A 17,840-nucleotide genomic window follows, 5' to 3' on the forward strand; every position below is an offset into this window, starting at 1 on the left:
AGAGGGAAACAAATGCTGAACTTTAGATAAAAGCTTGTAAGGCTAAAAAAAAACGAATGGACATAATGCACATTATGGACTTTTGTTAAAAAATTTTGTTACAGTAAAGTAAAAATTATGATATTCTATTAAAATATTAAACCACATTTTTGAAAAAAAAAACTACCGACGCAAATCGTCATACAGGCTACCGATGTGGCCACGGGTCTCTCTCCGCAGGTTGATGGGGTGCACCCAATAGCGCCGTCCAACATGATGACGGCGCTGCAGTTCGTTTTTTCGCCTCTGATAAGAAAATTATTATTATTTTTTTTTTTTAACACATGTAAATTCGTCTGAAAGGTATTCAACTGTTGCATTTAAGAACCTTTTGTCAACAGTACTTAAGGGAGCTTGCAGAAACAATACATTAAAGCAATGTTTACTGATTCTAATCCTAAACATTTAGTAACGCTATTTCAAAAACATTTGGATAAAGCTTGACATCAAAAAAAAAAAAAAAAAAAAATTTGGGAATAAATAAATACTTACACACAATCGCAGATAATAATGGCGAAGGTTCCACAACACACCAAGCACCAGGGGCTGGTGCTTGCGCAGAAGCCTCATTCTTCGGGCTGGACCATGTGGAGCATTAGTTCCAGACATCATTAAAGGGAACCAATCACGCCGAAATTGCCCCCATTGATAAGGAAGCGTGCTGGTACATCAGCCAGCACGCTTCCCAAACATCCCCCTGTCCCCTCCGTCCCCTCTTTTGTTAGCCCATAATCTTACTTTTGTGATGTCCCGTGCCGTATGCTAATCAGCCCCAAGTAGTTAAGGTGGGCTGAACTAGTCAAGGTGGGCTGTACTAGTCACGGTCCTGGGCGCTGTAATCACGCCCAGAGGGGCGTGATTCAAAGACCTTCGCTCCGCCGACGTCATCTCTGGCCCGCGCTCACGTCGTCGGAGCGCCGCGTCTTTCGCATGCGCAGTACGGCGGGAGAAGACGCTGACGTACTGCGCGTGCGGAAGACGTCGACGTTGGAACGCAAGCGCCGCCGACGTCTTCCGCACGCCGCGCAGGCACAGTACGTCAGCGTCTCCTCCCGCCGTACTGCGCATGCGCGGCATGCGAAAGACGCGGCGCGCCACCCACGTGAACACGGGCCAGAGATGACGTCGGAGGAGCGAAGGTCTTTGAATCACGCCCCTCTGGGCGTGATTACAGCGCCCAGGACCGTGACTAGTACAGCCCACCTTGACTAGTTCAGCCCACCTTGACTACTTGGGGCTGATTAGCATACGGCGCGGGACATCACAAAAGTAAGATTATGGGCTAACAAAAGAGGGGACGGAGGGGACAGGGGGATGTTTGGGAAGCGTGCTGGCTGATGTACCAGCACGCTTCCTTATCAATGGGGGCAATTTCGGCGTGATTGGTTCCCTTTAACATTTGTTAAAGTTTTTTCAAAACACAAAAAGCATATGGGCGCACTTCGCGAGTGGGCGTAGATTTTATAGGGATGTGGGTGGGCTTATTTGGGCCGGGGGCAGATTCATGAATAAATTACATGCTTTCGGCCGGGTCGAACCAAGCCAGGAAGCCTCATAACACTACGGACGTACTCTTACGATGAGACCGTAAGTGCTTTTCAAACTCGGACGCAAGACCACCCGGACATGTACGGACAAAAAAATTATACAGCCGCACACTTACATAGTCTGAACATAGCCTCAGGGTACAAACACACACACCGTATACGCAGCAGATTTGATGGTGCAGATTTGATGCTGTGTTCAGTTATTTAGATCTAATCTGCTGCGTATTTGTTGTGTATTTGCTGCGTATCGCAGCAGTAAATACGCTGCGTATACGGTGTGTGTGTTTATACCCTTAGAGACCGTCCGGGTCACGGAACGGCCGGCCTCTGAAAGATCATCCCATCCGGTACTGCAGTGTTCTGATGCAGGCGCATCCGTGCGCGCCCGCATCAGAACTCTCCCCTGCACGCTATGGAGCGAACGGCTGGAGCCGCTCACTCCACAGTGTGCACTGACATGGTTTTCATGTCAGTTGTTTGCAGCGCCACTAGGGATTCCATAGACGGAAAGGTAATGTATATTTCGTAATAATCACGGCCGTTGTACAATGATTTTACGAAAATATACGGTGTGTGAACATAGCCTTAGTGTTTGCTGATGTGAGGAGGGAGCCTCCATCTTATCCCCCTGCCTTTCCCACTGTGGTCAAGGTATATGGGAGGCTGGGACCCCACCGCACTGGGGAAACTTCTCCATTCCCTGAAGACTGATAGCCTGTGTAGGTTATTTGAGACAAGAGACCCCGATCTCTGGTGGCACAAATCTCTGGCTGCAACCTCTTTACATGTGCACTTCCACGGAGCGACGGCAGCAGATCACTGCTATCACAGTCGCTTGTTTTCAACATGTTTGGAAAAACAAGCAACGCAACAATCAGCTGACTTTAACGATGTCGGCTGATCATTGCCCTCTATTCCACGGAACGATTATCGTCCGTAACGGCTAATACCAGCCGAATACAGCCGATAATCGTTCCGTGGAATAGGTCCTTTACTATATGTGCTGGAGTAACTGAGCTAAAATGTTTCTCTTGCAGATTCTTGCAGAGAAGAGCCATGGCTTGGGCCAGATGGAAAAGACAAAGTGAGCGACTGTGATCAGAGAAGATGTCACCTGGACACTGGATATAAGTCACTGTCATCATTTCTATAATCTGCAGAGAAGGTGTAGCACTGATATCTACTAATATATGGTCATTATATATGGGGGATATTGCCTGTGTATAGTATATTTCAACAGGTTTCACATAATAGCCTATGTGACCATCAGTATATGCACACACAGACACACACACCTCTGTATAGTTGCCTTGGGCAGCAGGGAGGCTTGATCTCTCCTGGGAATGTCAATACAGAAGAATATTTGCAAAAATGTGATATACTGCATGATATATACTAAATCATGGGACCCACAATACCTGGGCATGAGAACAACAAACAGAATGTCAAGTGATGACCCCCACCCCCTAAGTTACGGGTATATTAACCAGCTTGGGCATAGCAAAAAGCAACCCATTCTGTGGTGATCCTTCCTTCTGTGGTGATCCTTCCTTCTGTGGTGATCCTTCCTCCTGTGGTGATCCTTCCTCCTGTGGTGATCCTTCCTCCTGTACTCAGCGCGTTCTGTAACACACGGTATGTATTACTAATACTGCTTCATAGTTTTCTGTAGTTTATGTATATTGCATCTTATTTAAGCACAATTTTTTAAAAATTAAGGAGTAAATCCTGTACAGTTATGCTACATAATAGAAAAATGTAAAGATCTAATAATATATTTTCTAGTAAACAATTTCATAATAAAACGGACCTTAAGAAGTCCTTTACGGACGTCCTATGGTCTGGTATTTATACTTATAGCCACACATACTCTCATTGTGCCAATCATATTGAAGCAACGCATAAGCTGATCTACAGGTGGTATATGACCCCCTCCTGCCTTTCTAAGATTTACCCATCCTGACTACACGGAGGAAGGTAAGGGACCTCCGGCAGTCAGGCCGTGCAATCGGTTAGGCTGGGTTTATACTACGTTTTTGCAATTCGTTTTTTTTTTTCCAGCCGTTTTTTGCAAAAAACGGATGGAAAAAACGGATTCATGTGTGTGGATCCATTTTGATCCGTTTTTCCATTAAATTCCATTATAAAAAAAAAGATCAAAACGGATCCATTTTTTTTAAACGGACACAAAAATAAGTTTGACTACGTTTTTGTGTACGTTTAAAAAAAAAAAACAGAAACAAGAGAGTGAACCCAGCCTAAGTGACAGGTGATGCTCTGTCACTTACACTTAGATGCCGCTATGGCAGCCCGCCATTGAGGGTGAGGGCCTGGCTGCTGACAGCTCGCTTCATAGCCCAGCACCCCGGCGGGACGTACATTTACTTCCTCCTGCGCCAAGGCCCAGGCTGCGGGGATGTAAATGTATGCCCCGTGTTGTTAAGGGGTTAACCTGTTATCGTGTATGTCCATGGTCTCTTTGCATACAAATCTCAAGGACTTTTGCCGGATGATCAATACCTAATGACTCAATGACAACAATGCTCAACACTAATAATCAAAATGTTTTACACCGATTTTAAAGAGAAACAAGAGGTGACATTTATGAATGATCAATATGTATATATATAGATTTTTTTTTTTACAGACCAGTCATGGCTTTCTTGAAGAAATCCCTTTTGCTTGTACTACTTCTCGGATTGGTTTCCCTTTCCATCTGTGAAAAAGAGTAAGTGCTGTATTACTATATTATTATTGAAACAATGAAATAAAGAGGTAGTTTGGACCGGGAGGGTGTATTACGATGTGGCCCGGGCTGCACTAACAAATAACAATTATATGAAAATGCATTTAAAACATGTTTTAAGCCCTAAAGTTTGGCTGTTTTGGGACATTTTTTTTGTAGTGCACAAGCCCTAATAAGAAGAATGGGGCTTGCACAAAGAACTCACAGACACTTAGCAGATTTCCACAGCAACCTGAACCTCTGCCGGCAGCTGCACTTGCATCTGCATGATGGATAAACTTTAAAGTAAACCTTGGAAATGCAGTACCAAATTGCTTACAGCATAAGGCTATGTTCCCACAACGGCTTTTTTACAAGAAAAAAGAAGGATGTTTTAAATGATCATGATCATTAAAAAAAAGTCTGTCTTCATCAAAAGACGGACATTTTTCATGTAAAAAAGACATTGTTAAAACATAGCCGTTCATAATTCTTGGAGGAAGGATATACATGTTACCTGTCATTTAGCTTTCAATGACTGCAATGTGCTCAACAAATGCTGATTTAGGCTATGTTCACACAATGTATCAGACCGTCCGTTCCGTGACCCCGGCCGAGTCACAGAACGGCCGGTCTGTGCCCGGATCATCGCGGCCGGTACTTAAGTACCGGCCAGATGATCCGTCCGGCCGCAGAGCTTCCCATAGCGCACAGTGAAGCGAGCGGCCTTTGCCGCTCGCTTCACTGTGTGAACTGACAGGTCTTTCTGCGGCGGGAATTCACTGAATTCCGGCCGCAGAAAACTGACATGTCAGTTATTTGCGGCCCCGCATGGGATCCCGGCCAGAGCATATACGATGTGTATACTCTCCGGCTGGGATACCATATCAGGTAAGGTTATGTTGCGCTCCGCAAAAAGTACGGCCGTACTTTTACGTAGTGTGAACATAGCCTTCTGCTGCAGTACCGATAGATTGCAGCAATCTTAGGTGGCTGGGCTAGGTGTTGTAGTACCAAACAAGGCACTTGTCACAGTGGCCAACAGTGGTATTTAGCCGATCCCTGGATACACTGCCATGGCTTCTTGGTTTCGTAGTACAGATGTAGGTAGTGCAGGTGTTGCTGAGTTACTTTGTAGTGCAATACAAGTTATGCAGCCTCTTCACATACAAATGCCACCGGTACAGAAGATAACCATTGTGCTGACTGGAATCCCTTGGACGGGGTGACTTTGCGAATATACTTGGATAGATTGTTGAGGATTAGTTGCAGATAGACGCTGTTAGGTATATCAGAGGTACTTACCCCTTCCTCGGAGTCCCGGACCCCGTTCCGCTGCCGAGAAATCCCTGTTGGAAGCCGTGCGCGCACTCACCAGAGATGGGTCCGAAGCCCATAGAGAATGACTGCTGCAGGCGGGCGCACCTTGGGAGTGGTGTTAAACAGTAGCTGAGTCTACGGGGATGAACGTCCGCCTTTTCTATATTGTGGACACAGAGTTACACACAGGAACACAGGCCGGGGTAAGCTAGCCGTCAGGGTGTCCCCTTAGGTATGTTAGTGCTGGCAGCAGAGTCGCGGCTTGAAAGTTGCACTTAGCTAACTGCTGGCTTGACTTGACTTAACTGTCAAAACCTCCTGTAAACACCTCCGTTAGCCCCTGTGTGTGGATGATCCCCTATCTCTTTCACCTCGCTAAGGGGGTTTTAGCCAGACATGGCTAGTTGTGGAACTCTTTTGTATAGTAACTCACTGGTTACACAGTGCTCTCTGCTGACATCACTGTCCGAGACAGGAACTATCCAGAACAGGAGAGGATTTCTATAGGGATTCCCACAGAAAACCTCTCCTTCTCTGGATAGTTCCTGTCTCAGCAGAGAGCACTGTGTCAGACTGAAAATAAAACATTTCCTGCAGGACATACAGCAGCTAATAAGTATGGGAATACTTGAGATTTTTTAATAGAAGTAAATTACAAGTCTATATAACTTTCTGACACTAGTTGATATGAAAGAAAAAGATTTTCGTTGGACAACCCCTTTAACCCATACGTTACTTCCCCTGCAGCTGAACCTCAATAGTGTTCTAAGGAACAGTGACACCAAGTGGTGGCAGCAGCATTCTACAGTTTTAAAGGACAACTCCCGCGGGACCCCCCCCCCCCAAAAAAAAAACACAGACACCATACTCACCATCCCTCCGGTGACGATCGCCACTCCATTCGCCCGCCGTCCGCCTCACCGTCACCGCCGTCCGCCGTCCAGCGATGTCTCTGATTTCCGGGTCCTGGGGATGGAAAAGGCTGCCAGTGCGCTTGCGCACCGGCAGCCTTTTCATTTGCTGGAGCGCATCACATGGCTTTCAGCAACCTCAGCCAATCAGGGCTGACGAAGCTGGAAGCCATGTGATGCGCTCCAGCCAATGAAAAGGCTGCTGGTGCGCATGTGCGCCGAGGAGGAAGAAAACCCGGACCGCCCCCCCGGCTCTGACGTCGTCGTCACCAGATGCCGCCCGGGAGAAGAGGACCGTGACGATCGTAATAGGTAATGTATATATTCTTTAACTTCCGGGCGGGGGGGTCGGGGGTCCGAAAGTGGGGAAGGGGGCCAGACCGGGTATTTAACCACATTACAAAGTTATATAACTTTGTAATGTGTGTTAAATAAGCTAAAAAAAAATTTCGTGGGAGTTGTCCTTTAAGTATCTGAGCATATACATAGACACAGTACCGACCTGTACTTGCTAGAAAGGAGCAGTGGACACCCTTTGAGGGACAGTGCAAGGGCATGACTACCACTGTAGCAGCCATAGCAAATGCTACGGTGCTCAGGGCATCAGGGAGCCAGGCAGGGCAGGCCTCCCAGTTAAGAAGTTCTGGTGCCCGGCCACTCAGTATACTGCTGCCTGTCATTCCAGTAACAGCCTCTATATGGTTAGCTGGAAAACCACAGCTTATACAGTATATAGAGACAGTAATTATGACAGACAGGAAGGTGTAGAGACGCAGGGCCCCCTCCCCACTACCCAGGGTCCCATCTTCTCACTTTGAGCTTAGGCTGTTTCTTGCTCCCCTCTGCCAGCTGGAGGAGGTACTGCAAACAACCTGAGCAACCCTGGAGCGTCCCTACATAAAAAATGAGAGTGTGTGTGTGCGTGTGTGTGTGCGTGTAACTACTGTATGTAGTGTGCCTATTTGTGTGTGTATGTATGTATGTCCATATGTGTGTATCTAACGTATGAAGTGTGCCCATTTGTATGTATTGTAGGGATCTTCCCGGGGGATGGTGTGTTAGGACACAGTTCAGGCAGCAAACTTGGACTTTAAAAACAGCTTTGGTGTTTATTTGTAGCATAAACGGTCCAGCAACGTAAATACAGCAACACCGTGCAGTGAGAATAAACAAAACAAAAAGTCCTGCCCGTCTGGGCTCTTACTAATACAACAGGTTACCTCTCTGTCACTTCACTTGGCAGGTAATATTGCAGGGTGTGCATAAGCCCCAGCTCCCAGCGAACACACCATACAGGCTGTTCACTCCTGTCTGAGAGACTCCCCTGCACACTGAGCTCACCTTTTGCCTTCTCAGGCTGATTGGGATCAGAGCTCACCTGATCCCAAAACCCATACTGGATCGAGGGGGAGGGAATGGCAGATCCCACTACCAACCTATCCACCATTCCAGTAAATCCAGGCCCGGTAAAAATAAATAATAACTCAGCAGCATAGCACTGCTGAGCAACAGATCCCTCCTGGACTTACCACCTCACACTACGCATCAGCCTAGGTGAGATGTACACCCCCTCAAACACATCTCCAGTGACATGTCCACATATCCCCCCCCTCTTCTTCAGACCGGAGGGCTGAGCGTTTTGTCCCCACAGGCAGTGTACCCTTGATAGGGCGTCAGCATTCGCCTGTAATTTCCCTGGCCGGTGTTCTACAGTGAAATTGAAGTTTTGTAGGGACAGAAACCATCTAGTCACCCTTGCGTTTTTTTCTTTGTTAAGCTTCATCCATGTTAGGGGGGCATGGTCTGTCACTAACCTGAATTTCCTGCCTAGCAAGTAGTACTTCAGGGATTCGAGGGCCCACTTCACTGCCAGACATTCTCGCTCAACTATGGCATAGTTTTTCTCGACCGGGGATAGCTTCCTACTTAAGTACATCACCGGGTGCTCCTCGCCATTCACGACCTGTGAGAGGACGGCACCTAACCCTGTGTTGGAGGCATCTGTCTGTACTAGAAACTCTCGCCCAAAGTCAGGGGTAACTAGCACCGGTTGTCGGCACAAGGCAGACTTAAGGCTTGAAAAGCCTCCTCGGCCTCTGGAGTCCATGTCACCATTGCGGACTTCGCACCCTTTGTCAGGTCAGTTAGTGAGGCTGCAACTGAAGCAAAATTCGGCACAAACCTACGGTAATAGCCCGTAATACCCAGGAAAGCTCTGACCTGTTTCTTTGTGAGGGGTTGAGGCCAATTCTGTATTGCCTCAATTTTATTTAGTTGTGGTTTCACTAACCCCCTCCCAATAATGTAGCCCAAGTATTTGGCCTCCTCTAAGGCTAGTGCACACTTCTCTGCATTGATGGTTAACCCCGCATCACTTATGGCATCTAACACCGCCTGGACCTTACAGAGGTGACTTTCCCAATCCGGGCTAAAAATGACCACATCATCGAGGTAGGCAGCGGAGTAATCACGATGTGGTCGCAGAATCAAGTCCATCAACCTCTGAAAAGTGGCAGGGGCTCCATGTAACCCGAATGGCATCACTACGTATTGGAAGAGCCCATCAGGGGTGGAGAATGCAGTCTTCTCTCTAGCCTTAGGAGTGAGTGGGATCTGCCAGTAGCCCTTAGTGAGATCGAGGGTAGTTATGTACCTGGCATTACCCATCCTTTCTATCAACTCATCTACCCTGGGCATGGGGTAGGCATCGAACTTGGAGATCTCATTTAACTTTCTAAAATCATTACAGAACCTCCAAGTTCCATTGGGCTTTGGGATTAACACAATCGGGCTGGACCACTCGCTCTGGGACACCTCAATGACTCCTAGGTCAAGCATACGTTTTACCTCGGATGATACCGCCTCCCTCCGTGCTTCTGGTATCCTATAGGGCTTAAGGTTTACTCTGCTTCTAGGCTCAGTTTCAATATGATGACTAATGAGATGCGTACGCCCTGGAAGGTCAGAAAACTTGTCTTTATTTCTCTGCAGGAACTCCTTAGCTTCCTGCTTCTGGGACACTGATAGAGTATCACCAATCCTGACCGGAGGGATTGGTGGTGACAGATGACCAACAGGATTTGTCGCCACCAAGGATTCCCTGTCTTTCCAGGGCTTGATCAAGTTTATGTGATAAACTTGAAAAGGCTTCCTTCTACCTGGTTGGTGTACCTTGTAGTTGACCTCACTGATCTTCTCTACAATTTCATAGGGACCCTGCCACTTTGCTAAGAATTTGCTTTCTACCGTGGGAACAAGTATGAGTACCCGGTCACCTGGGCTAAATGTCCTGATTCTTGCAGAACGATTGTAAATTCTGCTTTGGCCCTCTTGCGCCCTCTGGAGGTGTTCCCTTACTAGGGGCATTACAGTGGCTATACGGTCCTGCATTTGTGCTACATGCTCTATAACACTCTTGTATGGGGTGGACTCACTTTCCCATGTCTCTTTCGCTATATCCAACAAACCCCTAGGGTGACGACCATAGACTAATTCGAAGGGAGAGAACCCTGTGGACGCTTGGGGTACTTCCCTAATAGAAAACATCAGGTAAGGTAGTAAGTGATCCCAATCCCGACCATCTTTTTCCACTACTTTCTTTAACATATGTTTCAGGGTTTTATTAAACCTCTCCACTAACCCGTCTGTCTGTGGGTGATATACAGAGGTTCGTAGGTGTGAGATTTTAAACAGTTTGCATAGCTCTTTCATTACCTTTGACACAAATGGGGTACCTTGGTCGGTCAAGATTTCCTTGGGGATCCCCACCCTGGAAAACATATAAAACAATTCCCGTGCAATTGTTTTAGAGGCAGTGTTTCTTAGGGGTACAGCCTCAGGATAGCGGGTCGCGTAGTCCAACACAACTAGAATGTACTGGTGTCCCCTAGCCGACTTTACAATGGGGCCCACCAAGTCCATTGCGATCCGGTCAAAAGGTACCTCTATGATGGGGAGTGGGACCAAAGGACTGCGAAAATGCGACACTGGAGCGCTAAGCTGACATGTGGGGCACGACTCACAGTATTTTTTTATGTCAGCATAAATCGCAGGCCAATAAAACCTCTGGAGGACTCTCTCCTGTGTTTTATCTGTCCCCAAGTGGCCCCCAAGGACATGATTATGGGCCATGTCGAGTACCTGACGCCGGTACGACTTAGGCACCAGAAGCTGTTCCACCACCTCATCATTAATCCTAGTGACTCTATAGTAGAGATCATTAGTCATAGAAAAATGTGGAAATTTTTTCTCAGCTTCTGGCTCCTGAGGTACCCCATTCATAACAGTGACCTGCTCTCTAGCATTTTTGAGAGTGGGGTCCTGTAATTGTGCAGTACCAAAATTATCCCTAGACACCTCTAAGTCTGGAACATTCTGCGCAGTGGGAGGAGCCTCTTCCTCACCAGCCAGGACCTGCAAAGGAAAAGCATCATTTTCATCCTGTACATTTTTATCATTTACCGTGGGTAATGCAATAGACTTAGGGGTCTCCTCACTCCTTTCAGGGGATTGTTGTTTTCCCCATAGAGCCCAGAACAAAGGAAAATCACGCCCCAATATCACATTATGCATAAGGTTTTTAACCACACCCACTTCATATTGTACAGCGCCTAGTTCAGTCCCGACATTAGCCAGTACTATAGGGTAAACCTTTGTATCGCCATGTATGCACACCACACTCATATGTCTTTTTGGCACAAAGTCCCCGGCCACCAAGCTGGCATGCACCAAGGTGACAAGGCTTCCTGAGTCCAACAACGCCTTAACAGGGAAGTCATTTACAGTAATGTTGCAGACTTGTGGTTCAGTCTCTAGTCCAGTGACTGCAACAAAAGACGGCTCCGCAAATAGCGACTGACGCCGGCTAGCGTCACACTCCATGGGCTCAGTGGTAAGAGGGCAATGGGCAGACATATGTCCCGTCTCATGGCATCTCCAGCACTGGATAGGGCCTGGTCTCCTTGGCAGGGAGTCCTTTTTAGGGCCACTTAGCCACCGGGGACCACCACCAGTCTTTTGCCCCTGAGACACCTCCTGAGCGCTCTTCCCTCTATCAGCACCCCTCCACACTCCCCCAATAGATGGAAGTCTCTTACCAGCTGAAGGCACAGGTCTGGCACTCCGGGGAGGTGACGGTGCTGCAGGAACATCACAGAGGTAGTCCTCGGTCGCCTGGAACCTCTCCACAAGGCTGACGAGTTCGTCGGCACTCCTAGGGTCGCCTTGTCCCACCCAGCGTTGTAGATCAGCAGGAAGGGCACGGAGGTAGCGATCCATCACGACCCTCTCTAGGATCTGGGCAGGAGTAGAGGTGTCTGGCTCCAACCACTTTCTTGCCAAATGGATCAGGTCGTACATCTGGGACCTCGCTGACTTGTCCAGACTGTAGCTCCAGTTGCGGACCCTCCGGGCACGGACAGCAGCAGTAACTCCTAGTCGGGCGAGTACCTCTGCTTTTAGCCGAGGATAGTCCTTGACCTCTTGCTCACTGAGGTCATAATAGGCCTTTTGAGGTTCGCCTGTTAAATAAGGCGCAATCACTTCTGCCCACTCAGTGGAGGGTAGCTTTTCTCGCTCAGCCACACGCTCAAAGACAGTTAAATAGGCCTCAACATCGTCATCAGCAGTCATCTTTTGCAGCGCACGCTGCACGGCTCTTCTCACAGACAAAGTCTCTGGCGCGGCTGCTGCGACCAGCTGGGGATTAGCACCTGCAGACGCCTCTTGCTTTGCTATCAGGTGCTCAATAAGTCTCTGTTGTTGGGCCATCGCTTGTTCGTGGCGCATATTAGCATCTGTCAGAGCCTGTTCGTGGCGCAGGTTAGCGTCTGTTAGAGCCTGTTGTTGCAGCCTATTAGCCTGCTGGTGTGCAGCCAATGCCTGTTCATGGCGCAGGTTAGCGGCCTCCTGATCCTGTTTAGGCGGCTGCCTGAGCCTGTTGTTGTTGCAGACTCACTTGCATTAACTGCTTCATCATCTCCTCCATGTTGCTTGTCTGTTTTTGGAGTGAAGCCGCAGCCTTCACCCAGGACATAAGCAGCTGTAGCCAAGTTGATGCACACCGTTGCCCCTAGCAACCGTTTTGCCCGCTCCGCAGCACCAATTGTAGGGATCTTCCCGGGGGATGGTGTGTTAGGACACAGTTCAGGCAGCAAACTTGGACTTTAAAAACAGCTTTGGTGTTTATTTGTAGCATAAACGGTCCAGCAACGTAAATACAGCAACACCGTGCAGTGAGAATAAACAAAACAAAAAGTCCTGCCCGTCTGGGCTCTTACTAATACAACAGGTTACCTCTCTGTCACTTCACTTGGCAGGTAATATTGCAGGGTGTGCATAAGCCCCAGCTCCCAGCGAACACACCATGCAGGCTGTTCACTCCTGTCTGAGAGACTCCCCTGCACACTGAGCTCACCTTTTGCCTTCTCAGGCTGATTGGGATCAGAGCTCACCTGATCCCAAAACCCATACTGGATCGAGGGGGAGGGAATGGCAGATCCCACTACCAACCTATCCACCATTCCAGTAAATCCAGGCCCGGTAAAAATAAATAATAACTCAGCAGCATAGCACTGCTGAGCAACAGATCCCTCCTGGACTTACCACCTCACACTACGCATCAGCCTAGGTGAGATGTACACCCCCTCAAACACATCTCCAGTGACATGTCCACAGTATGTATGTATGTATTTATGTAAATGTGTGTATCTACTGTATGTAGTGTGCCTATTTGTATGTGTAAATATATGTGCATGTGTATATCTATGCAATGTACCTATGTGTGTGTTTGTATATGCGTATAACTGTATCTTTTCTATGTAGTGTGCCTATTTTTGTGTATAGATAGATAGATAGATAGAGGTGTGTGTGTGGTGTGTTTAATGTGTATATCTGTGTGTACTGTTGATGTATATATTGAATGTGCATGTGTGTATCCGTGTAAAGTGTGAATGTGTATGTTGCGTGTACAGTGTATCTATGTAATGTGCCTATTGTGTGTGTGTATGTGTGTCTATGTAATGTGCCTATTGTGTGTGTGTGTTTATATAACTATGTAATGTGCCTATTGTGTGTAGGTGTATATATGTAATGTGCCTATTGTGTGTGTGTGTATGTTTATATAACTATGTAATGTGCCTATTGTGTGTAGGTGTATATGCGATGCCCTGGCCCCTGGGGGCCACTTCCGCAGTGCTGGTGTTATGAGCGGGCAATGACCGGGGCAGCTGCAGGGGTTATACTTGTCACGGTATAGGCCTGAGGGCAGCACAGCTGTAGGGCCGGTCTGTGGAATCTGCGGGTGATGATGGGCATGCGATTCTTCGCTGCACCTAGTCAGGGCACCAGTTAGTGGACACCAATGCCAGGGTTCAGTAACAGCGGTTTTATTATAGATGAGGTAACTAGTAGCAACAGTTCTGTCCGGATGCAACCGGGTATATAGCAGGCTTTGACAAATAAAGCAGGAGTGGTGCTGCATAGGCTGTGAGAATACGTGCCGGAGGATGGGAGTAGGAGTATGAGAGAAATAGCGTTGCTGGGTGGATTAGCTTGAGAATAATACTTGCTGTGAATCCTTGCAGCGATGAGGAGAGATAACGGAATGACACCCAGATGAGAGAGAAGAATCCGGTCACTTGAGCAGGCAGATACAGCCGAAGACTTGAATACAGCAGCAGACTCAGTCACTCTTCTGAGGGAGAGGACAGAACAACACAACCTCCTTGCTTGAAAGCAGGGGCTGAACTGACTTGTCAGCAGGAAGTGGGAGGTCACATGGTTGCTCCTGGCCAGAGCTAGTCGGCCACCGGAGGAACCATGGCCACAGGTCACGTGATCAACAGCCTTGCATACCACTGTACAATGCAATAATACACAGGAATACATGAGAATACACATGAGAATGCACATTACTAGAGAATACTAGGGGAAAACCAGCAGCAGTTGCAGTGCAAACACTTACCAGAACAGGCATGGACACAGAAACAGAAATGGCCATAATAGGAGTAGTAGTCTGCATGTTCTGGGACACTGCATATATATGTAATGTGCCTATTGTGTGTAGGTGTATATATGTAATGTGCCTATTGGGTATATATACACTGATCCCTCAACTTACAATGGCCTCAAGATACAATATTTTCAACATACAATGTTCTTTTGTGGACCATCGTAACTTTAGACCAGACTCATCATACAATGCTACAGACTGTCAGGATCTGCGGCACATGTGAATGACCAGATGATCGACCAATGAATGTGGCCATTTTACTGGTAAAGCCCCAGTAATAGTGAAGAGCAGACAGTGATTGGCTTTCTAGTAGTCAATCTTTACAGTACATATCCTGCCCTGCTCTTTACCTGTGCCACAATGAGTTGCTTCTCTGGGCACCAGAGTTTTGGTCTCAACATACAATGATTTCAACATACAATGGTCGTCCTGGAACCAATTAATATCGTATGTTGGGGGACCACTGTATATGCCCACTCTGTCCTGCTGTCAGCGTTTTGAGCACTTTGGCTGTAATGAGTCTATACTGTCTATGCTGACCTGTGGGAATGGCACGTTAGCAGATAGTCACTAGAACGAGTAGGGAGAAGTGTGCGCTAAATGTCTTCTCTCCTTCCTCTGTGACATGTGACCGAAACAGACTTCAACGTAAGTCTCAGCTGCGCTGTTCTCTCCCTGCCTGTTCTAGTGATCCGACCTTTTTCATACTATTGAGTTTACATGTGGTATTTTTTATGTGTAAATATGGACTATGTAACACTGTCAGAACTCTGGTACTCAGTTTCCAGGTGACATGTTTACTTTAAGTCTGATTGATTGCTATGGATGAGCTGGGATGAGTTCACACTCCATTTCGTTGTGTTTCTGGCACAATTTTTATGCTATTTCACCGCAATTGCGCAATTAAAGGGAAAATAGTGGGAGAATCGCTGTAAAAATGTGTCAAAAATGCCATACATGAACACAGCCTTGGGGTGCCCTAACACACTTTTTGTCTGGAGCTATTCCGGCCCAAAAAAAAAGAAACTGGCAGAAAAACTGCCAACGCACTTTTTTCCCATGAAATTGTGTTTTTTTCAGGTGATATTTTTACTTTTTGTGGTTTAGGCGTTTTTGTGTGCTTTTTTCCCTCTGCCATCACATGACCTAGTTGCTGGAGCACAAAAAGTGAAAAAACACCAGAAAAGAAGACCGTACGCACAGCAATGCCGTATTTGAGACAACCAGAAAAATCCCACTGAAGTCTACGGTCAGAAAAAGGCCACAGTTAAGCAAAAAAAAGCCGAACCCTTAGCATGCTGTGGTTTGTAAAAACTACCAAAGAGCCTCAATACCACCAGAGAGGAGAGAAAAATGCCACCCTGAAAAAAGGCCATGTGTGCAAGGCAGATCATAAACGTTCATTAACCTTCAACTAATATCTGGCCGCTGGCGTTTAAAAAAAAACAATAAAACATGCCATGGAGTTTTTATTAGCATTTTTCCAGGATTTTCTGGCAGTGTGAACAAAGCCTAAAGGAATCGTTCAAAATTATATCCAAAAAATAGCACAATGTTTATACACTATTTAATCGTGGACAACTCTTCTTTTCTTTTTTTTTTATTTGTTTTGTTTTTTTTCAAGTGAATAGAAAACAAATTGGTTTTATTTAGAGATGAGCGAACCTGGTTCGGGTTCGAGTCTATCCGAACCCGAACGATCGGCATTTTAATAAATGTGGTGACTGCTGAACTTGGATAAAGCTCTAAGGTTGTCTGGAAAATATGGATACAGCCAATGACTATATCCATGGTTTCCACATAGCCTTAGGGCTTTATCCAACTTCAGCAGCCACCGCTAATCAAATGCCGAAAGTTCGGGTTCGGATCGACTCGAGCATGCTCCAGGTTCGCTCATCTCTAGTTTTATTGATAATGTAGAAACAATTACCGTAATGTTTCATTAAACATATATATATATATTGTCTTTTAACACAGGAGAAGAGAGGAAGAGGAAAATGAAAGTGAGGAGGAAGAGGAAGAAGAGGAAGAGGAGGAAGAGGAAGAAAATGAAGAAAAGAGAGGTTTAGTTAGCGGTGTACTGGACACTGTAAAAGGTCTTGTTGGTATTTAAAAAAGCACAATGTTTTATCTCTAAGGAGAACAATTATTATTAGTTGTGCCATATATAAAATAAAGCATATTTACCTGATATAATGGTCTGTCTTTTTTATGTAAGATCAATATATTCCAGGCAGGGGCGTAGCTAGGAGTTCAGCCTAAGGGGGGCGAGTAAGTCTCAGTAGGCTCCCAACCAATTGTTACCTATAGAGAACCACCACAGACCACAATGCTTTCCAAATAATAATAATAAAGGGTATATTCTGCTATATTACTTATAATAAATAGGGATTGAGAACAGTGTAAAAGACTTTCTACAGTTCACATATATAACTGTGTAAAAATTAAAGGGGTTATCCAGGAATGGAAAAACATACAGTAGCTGCCTAGAAAACAAAAAAAGCTGCAACACTCCAAAATGTACTGAAAAAATAAAGTAGTGAATTTATTTACCCATCAGACATGTTTCAGACCACTGCTTGAAAATAGATCATGTTAAATATTCTGAAATGTCACACCTATTTATAACTTTATCATCTATCTATGTACCTATCTATAACTTTATTATCCATCTATATCTTTATCACATATCTATCTGTCTAATATCTATTGGACAGCATGAGGACTACACCATATCTGATGGGCCGAGCATGGGGTACATACACTATGCAATGCTACAGCAAATTTTAGGATGTATTATATATACACATTATATATATATATATATATATATATATACACACACACATAATGTTAACTTAAGACAATTATACGAACAATACTTCAACACTATGACTATTACCATTATGACAACATAATGACCAATACCACTATACCAGGGGTGTCAAACTCCCAGCATCAGCTGTTTCAAGACTACAATTCCCATCAAGCTTGGACAGACAAAGCTTTAGCTGTTTAGGCATGATGGTAACTGTAGTGTTGTAACAGCTGGGATGGAGGGCCGCAGTTTAACACCTGTGCTCTATACAGCCATTGAATAAAGTTCACTATATAAACAAAATATTAGTAATAATACCACATATACAGGACAAATAATACTGCCATACTATGACCACTACCCTCACCATACACTGATTGGATAATACCACTATACTGTGACTGAATAAAATCCACTATATAGAGACCAATATTCTTCCTAATCAGTCACCATATAGAGGTAGAGACAG

At 45.9% G+C, this 17,840-nt stretch overlaps 1 long non-coding RNA gene across 1 annotated transcript; it reads left to right on the top strand.

The window, feature by feature from the left end:
* Nucleotides 1–3,111: 3,111 nt before the first annotated feature.
* LOC138767856 (uncharacterized) lies at nucleotides 3,112–16,749 on the top strand. The gene is made up of 3 exons (XR_011358860.1): nucleotides 3,112–3,221; nucleotides 4,234–4,314; nucleotides 16,531–16,749. It is a non-coding gene; the product is annotated as an uncharacterized lncRNA (long non-coding RNA).
* The last annotated feature ends 1,091 nt before the right edge of the window (nucleotides 16,750–17,840 follow it).

This window comes from Dendropsophus ebraccatus, chromosome 11 (genome assembly GCF_027789765.1).
Source record: "Dendropsophus ebraccatus isolate aDenEbr1 chromosome 11, aDenEbr1.pat, whole genome shotgun sequence".
Lineage (NCBI taxonomy): Eukaryota > Metazoa > Chordata > Amphibia > Anura > Hylidae > Dendropsophus > Dendropsophus ebraccatus.